Raw genomic sequence first — 16,057 nt, 5'->3', positions numbered from 1 at the left:
TGGGGAGCAACAAGAATTTCCAAGGTGGGATGCATGACGACTATGTCAAAACCCAGGAAAGTTGTCCTGGAACACCTTCCATTGGCATGCCAAGAGTGAATTCAAGAGGCAGGAGAGCAGCAGCCACCGTCCTGCAGCAGCCTGCCAGCTTCGCACACAAGCCGGCTTCTTCGCGGCTTCGTTCTTCGCCTCTTGCAAGCTACCGCGATCTCCGGCTGCCGGAGGACGAGAAGCAGCTACTTCGCGCACAGATCACTGGAGCGGCAGCGGTGCGCTCCGAAGCGCCGCTTCTGCCGAAAGACGCCGGCAAGCGGCACTTGCTTTCGGCCAGCTCCGCAGCTGCGTATTCTGCCTCTCTAGTCGCCTACATCTTAGCCAAAAGCTTTTCCGCTCCAGTTCTCAGGGAGAAAGTGTACCAGCACTGCTCACTTAGCCCGACCTTGCCAGGAAATAAGATTTGCTGCACCTTCCAAGGGCAGTGCACTTTCCTGGGCAAGCTGCAACCTGCTGGCAGATGGCCGTGCTCTCTGCCCACTCCTGCCCAGTTCTTGGTACTAGCGGGCACGTTGCAGCCTGGCGAAGGCAAGAAACCTGTAGATCTGTCACAGAGCAGAAGGGCAGCTGAGATGCTGAAAAGCAGCAAAGCTGAACAGCCTGCCTCAGCTTCAGCAGTGTGTAATTGACTGAAGGCGAAAAAGCAAGCAGCAGAGCAGCGGGCTTCTGTGCGCACTGAAGGCAATTGCAAGAATCCAGCAGCTGCTCCTTGCCAAGCACAGGCAGCTGCCTAGGTTCTTGCTTCTTGACCAATTCACAGTTGCCCTTCTTTTCAGCAGCTGCCACCGTGTTCTCTGCATCTCGGAGCCTCTGGGGAGCAACAAGAATTTCCAAGGTGGGATGCATGACGACTATGTCAAAACCCAGGAAAGTTGTCCTGGAACACCTTCCATTGGCATGCCAAGAGTGAATTCAAGAGGCAGGAGAGCAGCAGCCAGCGTCCTGCAGCAGCCTGCGAGCTTCGCACACAAGCCGGCTTCTTGGCGGCTTCGTTCTTCGCCTCTTGCAAGCTACCGCGATCTCCGGCTGCCGGAGGACAAGAAGCGGCTACTTCGCGCTCAGATCACTGGAGCGGCAGCGGTGCGCTCCGAAGCGCCGCTTCTGCCGAAAGACGCCGGCAAGCGGCACTTGCTTTCGGCCAGCTCCGCAGCTGCGTATTCTGCCTCTCTAGTCGCCTACATCTTAGCCAAAAGCTTTTCCGCTCCAGTTGTCAAGGAGAAAGTGTACCAGCACTGCTCACTTAGCCCGACCTTGCCAGGAAATAAGATTTGCTGCACCTTCCAAGGACACTGCACTTTCCTGGGCAAGCTGCAACCTGCTGGCAGATGGCCGTGCTCTCTGCCCACTCCTGCCCAGTTCTTGGTACTAGCGGGCACGTTGCAGCCTGACGAAGGCAAGAAACCTGTAGATCTGTCACAGAGCAGTAGGGCAGCTGAGATGCTGAAAAGCAGCAAAGCTGAACAGCCTGCCTCAGCTTCAGCAGTGTGTAATTGACTGAAGGCGAAAAAGCAAGCAGCAGAGCAGCGGGCTTCTGTGCGCACTGAAGGCAATTGCAAGAATCCAGCAGCTGCTCCTTGCCAAGCACAGGCAGCTGCCTAGGTTCTTGCTTCTTGACCAATTCACAGTTGCCCTTCTTTTCAGCAGCTGCCACCGTGTTCTCTGCATCTCGGAGCCTCTGGGGAGCAACAAGAATTTCCAAGGTGGGATGCATGACGACTATGTCAAAACGCAGGAAAGTTGTCCTGGAACACCTTCCATTGGCATGCCAAAAGTGAATTCAAGAGGCAGGAGAGCAGCAGCCACCGTCCTGCAGCAGTCTGCGAGCTTCGCACACAAGCCGGCTTCTTCGCGGCTTCGTTCTTCGCCTCTTGCAAGCTACCGCGATCTCCGGCTGCCGGAGGACGAGAAGCGGCTACTTCGCGCACAGATCACTGGAGCGGCAGCGGTGCGCTCCGAAGCGCCGCTTCTGCCGAAAGACGCCGGCAAGCGGCACTTGCTTTCGGCCAGCTCCGGAGCTGCGTATTCTGCCTCTCTAGTCGCCTACATCTTAGCCAAAAGCTTTTCCGCTCCAGTTCTCAAGGAGAAAGTGTACCAGCACTGCTCACTTAGCCCGACCTTGCCAGGAAATAAGATTTGCTGCACCTTCCAAGGACACTGCACTTTCCTGGGCAAGCTGCAACCTGCTGGCAGATGGCCGTGCTCTCTGCCCACTCCTGCCCAGTTCTTGGGACTAGCGGGCACGTTGCAGCCTGGCGAAGGCAAGAAACCTGTAGAGCTGTCACAGAGCAGAAGGGCAGCTGAGATGCTGAAAAGCAGCAAAGCTGAACAGCCTGCCTCAGCTTCAGCAGTGTGTAATTGACTGAAGGCGAAAAAGCAAGCAGCAGAGCAGCGGGCTTCTGTGCGCACTGAAGGCAATTGCAAGAATCCAGCAGCTGCTCCTTGCCAAGCACAGGCAGCTGCCTAGGTTCTTGCTTCTTGACCAATTCACAGTTGCCCTTCTTTTCAGCAGCTGCCACCGTGTTCTCTGCATCTCGCAGCCTCTGGGGAGCAACAAGAATTTCCAAGGTGGGATGCATGACGACTATGTCAAAACCCAGGAAAGTTGTCCTGGAACACCTTCCATTGGCATGCCAAAAGTGAATTCAAGAGGCAGGAGAGCAGCAGCCAGCGTCCTGCAGCAGTCTGCGAGCTTCGCACACAAGCCGGCTTCTTCGCGGCTTCGTTCTTCGCCTCTTGCAAGCTACCGCGATCTCCGGCTGCCGGAGGACAAGAAGCGGCTACTTCGCGCACAGATGAGTGGAGCGGCAGCGGTGCGCTCCGAAGAGCCGCTTCTGCCGAAAGACGCCGGCAAGCGGCACTTGCTTTCGGCCAGCTCCGGAGCTGCGTATTCTGCCTCTCTAGTCGCCTACATCTTAGCCAAAAGCTTTTCCGCTCCAGTTCTCAAGGAGAAAGTGTACCAGCACTGCTCACTTAGCCCGACCTTGCCAGGAAATAAGATTTGCTGCACCTTCCAAGGACACTGCACTTTCCTGGGCAAGCTGCAACCTGCTGGCAGATGGCCGTGCTCTCTGCCCACTCCTGCCCAGTTCTTGGTACTAGCGGGCACGTTGCAGCCTGGCGAAGGCAAGAAACCTGGAGAGCTGTCACAGAGCAGAAGGGCAGCTGAGATGCTGAAAAGCAGCAAAGCTGAACAGCCTGCCTCAGCTTCAGCAGTGTGTAATTGACTGAAGGCGAAAAAGCAAGCAGCAGAGCAGCGGGCTTCTGTGCGCACTGAAGGCAATTGCAAGAATCCAGCAGCTGCTCCTTGCCAAGCACAGGCAGCTGCCTAGGTTCTTGCTTTTTGACCAACTCACAGTTGCCCTTCTTTTCAGCAGCTGCCACCGTGTTCTCTGCATCTCGCAGCCTCTGGGGAGCAACAAGAATTTCCAAGGTGGGATGCATGACGACTATGTCAAAACCCAGGAAAGTTGTCCTGGAACACCTTCCATTGGCATGCCAAAAGTGAATTCAAGAGGCAGGAGAGCAGCAGCCAGCGTCCTGCAGCAGTCTGCGAGCTTCGCACACAAGGCGGCTTCTTGGAGGCTTCGTTCTTCGCCTCTTGCAAGCTACCGCGATCTCCGGCTGCCGGAGGACAAGAAGCGGCTACTTCGCGCACAGATCACTGGAGCGGCAGCGGTGCGCTCCGAAGAGCCGCTTCTGCCGAAAGACGCCGGCAAGCGGCACTTGCTTTCGGCCAGCTCCGGAGCTGCGTATTCTGCCTCTCTAGTCGCCTACATCTTAGCCAAAAGCTTTTCCGCTCCAGTTCTCAGGGAGAAAGTGTACCAGCACTGCTCACTTAGCCCGACCTTGCCAGGAAATAAGATTTGCTGCACATTCCAAGGACATTGCATTTTCCTGGTACTAGCGGGCACGTTGCAGCCTGGCGAAGGCAAGAAACCTGGAGAGCTGTCACAGAGCAGAAGGGCAGCTGAGATGCTGAAAAGCAGCAAAGCTGAACAGCCTGCCTCAGCTTCAGCAGTGTGTAATTGACTGAAGGCGAAAAAGCAAGCAGCAGAGCAGCGGGCTTCTGTGCGCACTGAAGGCAATTGCAAGAATCCAGCAGCTGCTCCTTGCCAAGCACAGGCAGCTGCCTAGGTTCTTGCTTCTTGACCAACTCACAGTTGCCCTTCTTTTCAGCAGCTGCCACCGTGTTCTCTGCATCTCGCAGCCTCTGGGGAGCAACAAGAATTTCCAAGGTGGGATGCATGACGACTATGTCAAAACGCAGGAAAGTTGTCCTGGAACACCTTCCATTGGCATGCCAAAAGTGAATTCAAGAGGCAGGAGAGCAGCAGCCACCGTCCTGCAGCTGTCTGCGAGCTTCGCACACAAGCCGGCTTCTTCGCGGCTTCGTTCTTCGCCTCTTGCAAGCTACCGCGATCTCCGGCTGCCGGACGACAAGAAGCGGCTACTTCGCGCACAGATCACTGGAGCGGCAGCGGTGCGCTCCGAAGAGCCGCTTCTGCCGAAAGACGCCGGCAAGCGGCACTTGCTTTCGGCCAGCTCCGCAGCTGCGTATTCTGCCTCTCTAGTCGCCTACATCTTAGCCAAAAGCTTTTCCGCTCCAGTTGTCAAGGAGAAAGTGTACCAGCACTGCTCACTTAGCCCGACCTTGCCAGGAAATAAGATTTGCTGCACATTCCAAGGACACTGCACTTTTCCTGGGCAAGCTGCAACCTTCTGGCAGATGGCCGTGCTCTCTGCCCACTCCTGCCCAGTTCTTGGTACTAGCGGGCACGTTGCAGCCTGGCGAAGGCAAGAAACCTGGAGAGCTGTCACAGAGCAGAAGGGCAGCTGAGATGCTGAAAAGCAGCAAAGCTGAACAGCCTGCCTCAGCTTCAGCAGTGTGTAATTGACTGAAGGCGAAAAAGCAAGCAGCAGAGCAGCGGGCTTCTGTGCGCACTGAAGGCAATTGCAAGAATCCAGCAGCTGTTCCTTGCCAAGCACAGGCAGCTGCCTAGGTTCTTGCTTCTTGACCAACTCACTGTTGCCCTTCTTTTCAGCAGCTGCCACCGTGTTCTCTGCATCTCGCTGCCTCTGGGGAGCAACAAGAATTTCCAAGGTGGGATGCATGACGACTATGTCAAAACCCAGGAAAGTTGTCCTGGAACACCTTCCATTGGCATGCCAAAAGTGAATTCAAGAGGCAGGAGAGCAGCAGCCACCGTCCTGCAGCTGTCTGCGAGCTTCGCACACAAGCCGGCTTCTTCGCGGCTTCGTTCTTCGCCTCTTGCAAGCTACCGCGATCTCCGGCTGCCGGAGGACAAGAAGCGGCTACTTTGCGCACAGATGAGTGGAGCGGCAGCGGTGCGCTCCGAAGAGCCGCTTCTGCCGAAAGACGCCGGCAAGCGGCACTTGCTTTCGGCCAGCTCCGGAGCTGCGTATTCTGCCTCTCTAGTCGCCTACATCTTAGCCAAAAGCTTTTCCGCTCCAGTTCTCAGGGAGAAAGTGTACCAGCACTGCTCACTTAGCCCGACCTTGCCAGGAAATAAGATTTGCTGCACATTCCAAGGACATTGCATTTTCCTGGTACTAGCGGGCACGTTGCAGCCTGGCGAAGGCAAGAAACCTGGAGAGCTGTCACAGAGCAGAAGGGCAGCTGAGATGCTGAAAAGCAGCAAAGCTGAACAGCCTGCCTCAGCTTCAGCAGTGTGTAATTGACTGAAGGCGAAAAAGCAAGCAGCAGAGCAGCGGGCTTCTGTGCGCACTGAAGGCAATTGCAAGAATCCAGCAGCTGCTCCTTGCCAAGCACAAGCAGCTGCCTAGGTTCTTGCTTCTTGACCAACTCACAGTTGCCCTTCTTTTCAGCAGCTGCCACCGTGTTCTCTGCATCTCGCAGCCTCTGGGGAGCAACAAGAATTTCCAAGGTGGGATGCATGACGACTATGTCAAAACGCAGGAAAGTTGTCCTGGAACACTTTCCATTGGCATGCGAAAAGTGAATTCAAGAGGCAGGAGAGCAGCAGCCACCGTCCTGCAGCTGTCTGCGAGCTTCGCACACAAGCCGGCTTCTTCGCGGCTTCGTTCTTCGCCTCTTGCAAGCTACCGCGATCTCCGGCTGCCGGAGGACAAGAAGCGGCTACTTCGCGCACAGATGAGTGGAGCGGCAGCGGTGCGCTCCGAAGAGCCGCTTCTGCCGAAAGACGCCGGCAAGCGGCACTTGCTTTCGGCCAGCTCCGGAGCTGCGTATTCTGCCTCTCTAGTCGCCTACATCATAGCCAAAAGCTTTTCCGCTCCAGTTGTCAAGGAGAAAGTGTACCAGCACTGCTCACTTAGCCCGACCTTGCCAGGAAATAAGATTTGCTGCACATTCCAAGGACACTGCATTTTCCTGGGCAAGCTGCAACCTTCTGGCAGATGGCCGTGCTCTCTGCCCACTCCTGCCCAGTTCTTGGTACTAGCGGGCACATTGCAGCCTGGCGAAGGCAAGAAACTTGGAGAGCTGTCCCAGAGCAGAAGGGCAGCTGAGCTGCTGAAAAGCAGCAAAGCTGAACAGCCTGCCTCAGCTTCAGCAGTGTGTAATTGACTGAAGGCGAAAAAGCAAGCAGCAGAGCAGCGGGCTTCTGTGCGCACTGTAGGCAATTGCAAGAATCCAGCAGCTGTTCCTTGCCAAGCACAGGCAGCTGCCTAGGTTCTTGCTTCTTGACCAACTCACTGTTGCCCTTCTTTTCAGCAGCTGCCACCGTGTTCTCTGCATCTCGCAGCCTCTGGGGAGCAACAAGAATTTCCAAGGTGGGATGCATGACGACTATGTCAAAACCCAGGAAAGTTGTCCTGGAACACCTTCCATTGGCATGCCAAAAGTGAATTCAAGAGGCAGGAGAGCAGCAGCCACCGTCCTGCAGCTGTCTGCGAGCTTCGCACACAAGCCGGCTTCTTCGCGGCTTCGTTCTTCGCCTCTTGCAAGCTACCGCGATCTCCGGCTGCCGGAGGACAAGAAGCGGCTACTTCGCGCACAGATGACTGGAGCGGCAGCGGTGCGCTCCGAAGAGCCGCTTCTGCCGAAAGACGCCGGCAAGCGGCACTTGCTTTCGGCCAGCTCCGGAGCTGCGTATTCTGCCTCTCTAGTCGCCTACATCTTAGCCAAAAGCTTTTCCGCTCCAGTTCTCAGGGAGAAAGTGTACCAGCACTGCTCACTTAGCCCGACCTTGCCAGGAAATAAGATTTGCTGCACATTCCAAGGACATTGCATTTTCCTGGTACTAGCGGGCACGTTGCAGCCTGGCGAAGGCAAGAAACCTGGAGAGCTGTCACAGAGCAGAAGGGCAGCTGAGATGCTGAAAAGCAGCAAAGCTGAACAGCCTGCCTCAGCTTCAGCAGTGTGTAATTGACTGAAGGCGAAAAAGCAAGCAGCAGAGCAGCGGGCTTCTGTGCGCACTGAAGGCAATTGCAAGAATCCAGCAGCTGCTCCTTGCCAAGCACAGGCAGCTGCCTAGGTTCTTGCTTCTTGACCAACTCACAGTTGCCCTTCTTTTCAGCAGCTGCCACCGTGTTCTCTGCATCTCGCAGCCTCTGGGGAGCAACAAGAATTTCCAAGGTGGGATGCATGACGACTATGTCAAAACGCAGGAAAGTTGTCCTGGAACACCTTCCATTGGCATGCCAAAAGTGAATTCAAGAGGCAGGAGAGCAGCAGCCACCGTCCTGCAGCTGTCTGCGAGCTTCGCACACAAGCCGGCTTCTTCGCGGCTTCGTTCTTCGCCTCTTGCAAGCTACCGCGATCTCCGGCTGCCGGAGGACAAGAAGCGGCTACTTCGCGCACAGATGAGTGGAGCGGCAGCGGTGCGCTCCGAAGAGCCGCTTCTGCCGAAAGACGCAGGCAAGCGGCACTTGCTTTCGGCCAGCTCCGGAGCTGCGTATTCTGCCTCTCTAGTCGCCTACATCATAGCCAAAAGCTTTTCCGCTCCAGTTGTCAAGGAGAAAGTGTACCAGCACTGCTCACTTAGCCCGACCTTGCCAGGAAATAAGATTTGCTGCACATTCCAAGGACACTGCATTTTCCTGGGCAAGCTGCAACCTTCTGGCAGATGGCCGTGCTCTCTGCCCACTCCTGCCCAGTTCTTGGTACTAGCGGGCACGTTGCAGCCTGGCGAAGGCAAGAAACCTGGAGAGCTGTCACAGAGCAGAAGGGCAGCTGAGATGCTGAAAAGCAGCAAAGCTGAACAGCCTGCCTCAGCTTCAGCAGTGTGTAATTGACTGAAGGCGAAAAACCAAGCAGCAGAGCAGCGGGCTTCTGTGCGCACTGAAGGCAATTGCAAGAATCCAGCAGCTGTTCCTTGCCAAGCACAGGCAGCTGCCTAGGTTCTTGCTTCTTGACCAACTCACAGTTGCCCTTCTTTTCAGCAGCTGCCACCGTGTTCTCTGCATCTCGCAGACTCTGGGGAGCAACAAGAATTTCCAAGGTGGGATGCATGACGACTATGTCAAAACCCATGAAAGTTGTCCTGGAACACCTTCCATTGGCATGCCAAAAGTGAATTCAAGAGGCAGGAGAGCAGCAGCCACCGTCCTGCAGCTGTCTGCGAGCTTCGCACACAAGCCGGCTTCTTCGCGGCTTCGTTCTTCGCCTCTTGCAAGCTACCGCGATCTCCGGCTGCCGGAGGACAAGAAGCGGCTACTTCGCGCACAGATCACTGGAGCGGCAGCGGTGCGCTCCGAAGAGCCGCTTCTGCCGAAAGACGCCGGCAAGCGGCACTTGCTTTCGGCCAGCTCCGGAGCTGCGTATTCTGCCTCTCTAGTCGCCTACATCTTAGCCAAAAGCTTTTCCGCTCCAGTTCTCAGGGAGAAAGTGTACCAGCACTGCTCACTTAGCCCGACCTTGCCAGGAAATAAGATTTGCTGCACATTCCAAGGACATTGCATTTTCCTGGTACTAGCGGGCACGTTGCAGCCTGGCGAAGGCAAGAAACCTGGAGAGCTGTCACAGAGCAGAAGGGCAGCTGAGATGCTGAAAAGCAGCAAAGCTGAACAGCCTGCCTCAGCTTCAGCAGTGTGTAATTGACTGAAGGCGAAAAAGCAAGCAGCAGAGCAGCGGGCTTCTGTGCGCACTGAAGGCAATTGCAAGAATCCAGCAGCTGTTCCTTGCCAAGCACAGGCAGCTGCCTAGGTTCTTGCTTCTTGACCAACTCACAGTTGCCCTTCTTTTCAGCAGCTGCCACCGTGTTCTCTGCATCTCGCAGCCTCTGGGGAGCAACAAGAATTTCCAAGGTGGGATGCATGACGACTATGTCAAAACGCAGGAAAGTTGTCCTGGAACACTTTCCATTGGCATGCGAAAAGTGAATTCAAGAGGCAGGAGAGCAGCAGCCACCGTCCTGCAGCTGTCTGCGAGCTTCGCACACAAGCCGGCTTCTTCGCGGCTTCGTTCTTCGCCTCTTGCAAGCTACCGCGATCTCCGGCTGCCGGAGGACAAGAAGCGGCTACTTCGCGCACAGATCACTGGAGCGGCAGCGGTGCGCTCCGAAGAGCCGCTTCTGCCGAAAGACGCCGGCAAGCGGCACTTGCTTTCGGCCAGCTCCGGAGCTGCGTATTCTGCCTCTCTAGTCGCCTACATCATAGCCAAAAGCTTTTCCGCTCCAGTTCTCAAGGAGAAAGTGTACCAGCACTGCTCACTTAGCCCGACCTTGCCAGGAAATAAGATTTGCTGCACATTCCAAGGACACTGCATTTTCCTGGGCAAGCTGCAACCTTCTGGCAGATGGCCGTGCTCTCTGCCCACTCCTGCCCAGTTCTTGGTACTAGCGGGCACGTTGCAGCCTGGCGAAGGCAAGAAACCTGGAGAGCTGTCACAGAGCAGAAGGGCAGCTGAGATGCTGAAAAGCAGCAAAGCTGAACAGCCTGCCTCAGCTTCAGCAGTGTGTAATTGACTGAAGGCGAAAAAGCAAGCAGCAGAGCCGCGGGCTTCTGTGCGCACTGAAGGCAATTGCAAGAATCCAGCAGCTGTTCCTTGCCAAGCACAGGCAGCTGCCTAGGTTCTTGCTTCTTGACCAACTCACTGTTGCCCTTCTTTTCAGCAGCTGCCACCGTGTTCTCTGCATCTCGCAGCCTCTGGGGAGCAACAAGAATTTCCAAGGTGGGATGCATGACGACTATGTCAAAACCCAGGAAAGTTGTCCTGGAACACCTTCCATTGGCATGCCAAAAGTGAATTCAAGAGGCAGGAGAGCAGCAGCCACCGTCCTGCAGCTGTCTGCGAGCTTCGCACACAAGCCGGCTTCTTCGCGGCTTCGTTCTTCGCCTCTTGCAAGCTACCGCGATCTCCGGCTGCCGGAGGACAAGAAGCGGCTACTTCGCGCACAGATGAGTGGAGCGGCAGCGGTGCGCTCCGAAGAGCCGCTTCTGCCGAAAGACGCCGGCAAGCGGCACTTGCTTTCGGCCAGCTCCGCAGCTGCGTATTCTGCCTCTCTAGTCGCCTACATCTTAGCCAAAAGCTTTTCCGCTCCAGTTCTCAGGGAGAAAGTGTACCAGCACTGCTCACTTAGCCCGACCTTGCCAGGAAATAAGATTTGCTGCACATTCCAAGGACATTGCATTTTCCTGGTACTAGCGGGCACGTTGCAGCCTGGCGAAGGCAAGAAACCTGGAGAGCTGTCACAGAGCAGAAGGGCAGCTGAGATGCTGAAAAGCAGCAAAGCTGAACAGCCTGCCTCAGCTTCAGCAGTGTATAATTGACTGAAGGCGAAAAAGCAAGCAGCAGAGCAGCGGGCTTCTGTGCGCACTGAAGGCAATTGCAAGAATCCAGCAGCTGCTCCTTGCCAAGCACAGGCAGCTGCCTAGGTTCTTGCTTCTTGACCAACTCACAGTTGCCCTTCTTTTCAGCAGCTGCCACCGTGTTCTCTCATCTCGCAGCCTCTGCGGAGCAACAAGAATTTCCAAGGTGGGATGCATGACGACTATGTCAAAACCCAGGAAAGTTGTCCTGGAACACTTTCCATTGGCATGCCAAAAGTGAATTCAAGAGGCAGGAGAGCAGCAGCCATCGTCCTGCAGCTGTCTGCGAGCTTCGCACACAAGCCGGCTTCTTCGCGGCTTCGTTCTTCGCCTCTTGCAAGCTACCGCGATCTCCGGCTGCCGGTGGACAAGAAGCGGCTACTTCGCGCACAGATCACTGGAGCGGCAGCGGTGCGCTCCGAAGAGCCGCTTCTGCCGAAAGACGCCGGCAAGCGGCACTTGCTTTCGGCCAGCTCCGGAGCTGCGTATTCTGCCTCTCTAGTCGCCTACATCTTAGCCAAAAGCTTTTCCGCTCCAGTTCTCAAGGAGAAAGTGTACCAGCACTGCTCACTTAGCCCGACCTTGCCAGGAAATAAGATTTGCTGCACATTCCAAGGACACTTCATTTTCCTGGGCAAGCTGCAACCTTCTGGCAGATGGCCGTGCTCTCTGCCCACTCCTGCCCAGTTCTTGGTACTAGCGGGCACGTTGCAGCCTGGCGAAGGCAAGAAACCTGGAGAGCTGTCACAGAGCAGAAAGGCAGCTGAGATGCTGAAAAGCAGCAAAGCTGAACAGCCTGCCTCAGCTTCAGCAGTGTGTAATTGACTGAAGGCGAAAAAGCAAGCAGCAGAGCAGCGGGCTTCTGTGCGCACTGAAGGCAATTGCAAGAATCCAGCAGCTGCTCCTTGCCAAGCACAGGCAGCTGCCTAGGTTCTTGCTTCTTGACCAACTCACAGTTGCCCTTCTTTTCAGCAGCTGCCACGGTGTTCTCTCATCTCGCAGCCTCTGGGGAGCAACAAGAATTTCCAAGGTGGGATGCATGACGACTATGTCAAAATCCAGGAAAGTTGTCCTGGAACACCTTCCATTGGCATGCCAAAAGTGAATTCAAGAGGCAGGAGAGCAGCAGCCACCGTCCTGCAGCAGTCTGCGAGCTTCGCACACAAGCCGGCTTCTTCGCGGCTTCGTTCTTCGCCTCTTGCAAGCTATCGCGATCTCCGGCTGCCGGAGGACAAGAAGCGGCTACTTCGCGCACAGATCACTGGAGTGGCAGCGGTGCGCTCCGAAGAGCCGCTTCTGCCGAAAGACGCCGGCAAGCGGCACTTGCTTTCAGCCAGCTCCGGAGCTGCGTATTCTGCCTCTCTAGTCGCCTACATCTTAGCCAAAAGCTTTTCCGCTCCAGTTCTCAAGGAGAAAGTGTACCAGCGCTGCTCACTTAGCCCGACCTTGCCAGGAAATAAGATTTGCTGCACATTCCAAGGACACTGCATTTTCCTGGGCAAGCTGCAACGTGCTGGCAGATGGCCGTGCTCTCTGCCCACTCCTGCCCAGCTCTGGGTAGTAGCGGGCACGTTGCAGCCTGGCGAAGGGAAGAAACCTCTGAAACGATACGCGGAATAAATCAATAGACTCCATAACCTGGGGTAGTTATGAAGTGGGTATGTATGTCAGCGCCCGACACAAGTGAGATAGCTCTCCAAAACTTGTGCCCCGAGCCTCAGTCTGACCCACACTTTTATTCTTAAAGTCGTTCCATATGGAATCCATTGCACAACTTTTTCATGCATATTCAACCCCTGGCCCCGCCTGTCCTCGCTTCTCATGCTAAGTAAGTCCACGCCCTTCTGGGCATGCGTGGTTTGCTGTGGTGGTCGTACGGGGGTCTCTTGGTGGTCCTGAGGCTGAAGATTGTGGTTTTCCTCATGATTGAACTTTTGAACTTTTCCTCTCTGCGCATGCGCTTTTGGTCCTTTGGTGCTTATCCGAGTACGTCTGTCAGCCTTGATAGGCTTGGAGACAGAGGAGCTTCTTTATCTGGGTTCTTTGCTTCTTCTGGTATTGTTCTTTATGCAAGAAGCTTCAGAAATTTGCATTTTCCTATGCCCTTTGTACTAGCAGAGGTTTCTTAAGTAAAAGGTTGAAAATTCAACACATAACTCTACAAGCTAAATTAGAAATGCTTAATTCATTTTGTTAACCTAACTCTAAAAATCTCTGCCTCAGTCCCCCCTTTTCTTAAAATATAGTAAATTCTTTTACTACAGGGGTCTTGATTTAAATTCTGATCTACTATCATGACCGTCCTCTTTCAGTAAGATTCTATGAGTTCTAGAGAGTGATGTCAGACTGGCCATGTGTTTTAACATCCTCGAATTCTACATGAGTGTTAAAGTAGACATCATTAAACTTACAGTAACTAAAATTAATAGAATTATAATTGGGTGACATAAAGTGTTCTAAACAGCGTATTTCACTAGTTATGACTTGTGTTTATTAGCTAGTGATTGGTGCTGGATACACCAAGGTAAGAGACTTAACATACAGGAGGTTAGTGACATGTCTTGGGTAGACATTCTCTTTCGTACCCCATATGGTTTTTCATAAAGCAATTCAAAGTGGTTTAGCTTTTCTTTAGTCTTGTGTTTGGTTCGGATCTGCAGTAGTGTTAATGGGAGGGATTGAGTCCATGACAAATTAGCTTCTTGTCCCAATTGTACAATTTGTTGTTTGTTCAAATGATTCATTTTTTTTACCTGACCACTTGATTGTGGGTTAAATGGGGTGTGAAGTTCTCAGTCTATGTTCAAGTATTGGCTAACTTGTTGCACGAATTTTACAATAAAATGTGGTCCTCTATTTGAGGAGATTGTGGCCAGGACTCTAAAGCGTGGTATGTTTTCTTGTACCAATACCTTAGTTACTTCTTGAGCTTTAGAAGTCCTGGTGGGGAATGCTTCTGGCCATCCTGAAAAGGTATCTGTTAGCACCAGTAAAAACTTACACCCCCCTTTTCTTGGCAATTCTGTACAATCAATCTGCCATTGCTGCTCCGGCCCATGACCCTTCCTAATCTGGCTAAGCTTTGGTTTGGGAGTATTTTTGGGGTTGGTCTGGAGGCAAAGGTCACATTGTCGAGTTGTAAATGTCTGGTTATGCTAGAGCATCAATACCCCAATGGTTTTCTGGTGTTCTTCCTTTATTAGGGACCATAATAAATACGAGGCTAGAACTAATTTTCCTTCTATGGTGGCCCATCCCTCTTGGTTATAGTCTCCTTTTTGCTCATAGATTAATTTTTTTTCTAGTTTGTTGTATCTTGGCTTACCTTTAGGGGAAATTTGCCCGTCTGGAATCAGGGCTGCCTCAGTTATGACCTCAATTCTTGCTGCTTCCTTTGCTTCCCTATCTGCCAGCTCGTTTCCTTCTTCCAATTCTGAGTTTATCTTCTGATGTGCCTTAATGTGCATGATCGCTACTTTCTCTGGCAACTGGACTGCTTCTAGAAGTCGCAGTACTTCTGATGCATCTTTAATATTTTTCCCTTGAGAGTTCAGCAGTCCTCTCTCTTTCTAAATGGCTCTGTGAGCATGCACTACTCCAAATGCATACTTCGAGTCCGTGTAGATGTTTATTTCTTTCCCTCTTGCCAATTCTAGGGCCCGAGTTAGAGCAATTATCTCGGCCTTCTGTGCAGAGGTATTTGTTGGCAGGGGCCCAGATGATATTACTTCCTTGCACGTTGTAACTGCCTACCCGGCGTGCCGTTTTCCACTGATGATATAACTGCTTCCATCAGTAAACGAGACTTCTGCATTCTCCAGAGGGGTGTCCTTCGAGTCAGGGCAGCTGGAGTAGGTGGCTTCAATGGTCTCCAGGCATGTTCCATGCTCCGCTGGTTCCCCTTGGTTTCTACTGAGGAAGGAGGCTGGATTGACAATGTTAGTCACTACTATCTCTACATCATCTTGCTCCACTATGATAGCTTGGTATCTCAGGAGCCGTTGTGGGGAAAGCCAATGCCCACCTTTTACCTCTAGCACTGCAGACACTGTGTGAGACACTAGCACAGTTCTTTTCTGGCCTAGGGTGAATTTGTGTGCCTCTTGGATGTTCAGTACGACTGCTGCAACAGCTCTGAGGCACCCAGGCCACCCTTTAGCTGCTGTATCCAATTGCATAGAGAAGTAAGCCACTGCTCTCCGATATGGGCCGAGGTCCTGTGCTAGTATTCCTAAGGCGATTCCTTGCTTCTCATGGGAGAATAAAAGGAAAGGCTTACTCACGTCCAGCAATCTCAGGGCTGGAGCTGACATGAGGGCTTTTTTCAGCTGCTTGAAAGCTTGCGTAGCTTCCTTTGTCTCTTGGATGTTCCTGCTTTCAGTTGCAATCAGTTCATATAAGAGCTTAACAAACAGTCCATAGTTATAGATCCATAACCTGCACCACCCTGTCATCCTCAGGAAAGTTCGTAGTTCCTTTACAGTCTGAGGTTTTGGGGTCTGGCATATTGCCTCCTTCCGGCTTTGGCCCAAGGTACGTTGTCGAGTACTGACTTCGTAGCCCAGATAAGTTACTTTCTGTTTTACTACTTGGGCTTTTTTCTTTGATACTCGGTACCCTTGGAGCTCCAAAAAGTTCAAGAGGCTTATCGTCCAGGCCATGCATGCTTCCCTTGTCCGTGTGGCTATCAGGATGTCATCTACGTACTGTAGCAACTTCCCTTCCTCTGGAGGGGTTTCTCAGGTCTCTAATTCTTTTGCAAGTTGTTCTCCAAACAAAGTGGGTGAGTTTTTGAATCCTTGTGGGAGTCTGGTCCATGTCAGTTGAGTTCTTCGCCCGCTCTTAGGATTTTCCCATTCAAATGCAAAAATTTTCTGGCTTCGTGGATAGGAAGGCAAAAGAAGGCATCTTTTAAATCTAAAACGGTAAACCAAGTTAGCTCGGCTGTTAAGCAAGTTAATAACGTGTAGGGATTGGCCACCACAGGATACAGATCCTCAGTTACCTTCTTTATGGCCCGCAGATCCTGTACTAACCGGTATGACCCATCAGGTTTACGAACTGGTAGGATAGGGGTATTAACACTTACATAACATAAGTTGTAACAAGGTATTCTAGACAATATCATGGTCATCAATGGAAGCAATATTTGATTGAACTTTTTCAGTTCTGAGGGTTCGTAACTTGTGTTTGTCGGTCACAGCAGGGAAGCACAGTGAGGCTGCTTAACAGGGCAGGATGCATACATATACTT

The 16,057-nt window shown here is 53.0% G+C and overlaps 1 long non-coding RNA gene across 1 annotated transcript in view; it reads left to right on the top strand.

Annotated features, from left to right (window-relative positions):
• Positions 1-1,684: 1,684 nt before the first annotated feature.
• The window catches only part of LOC128789065 (uncharacterized), a 37,115-nt gene continuing 22,742 nt past the window's right edge, over positions 1,685-16,057 (top strand). The window contains exon 1 of the long non-coding RNA XR_008431312.1: positions 1,685-1,754. This is a non-coding gene — a long non-coding RNA (uncharacterized LOC128789065). The remainder of the gene's footprint in view (positions 1,755-16,057) is intronic.

Source organism: Vidua chalybeata, chromosome 1 (genome assembly GCF_026979565.1).
Source record: "Vidua chalybeata isolate OUT-0048 chromosome 1, bVidCha1 merged haplotype, whole genome shotgun sequence".
Classification (NCBI taxonomy): Eukaryota; Metazoa; Chordata; class Aves; order Passeriformes; family Viduidae; genus Vidua; species Vidua chalybeata.
This window is presented reverse-complemented; position numbering and strand designations above follow the sequence as displayed.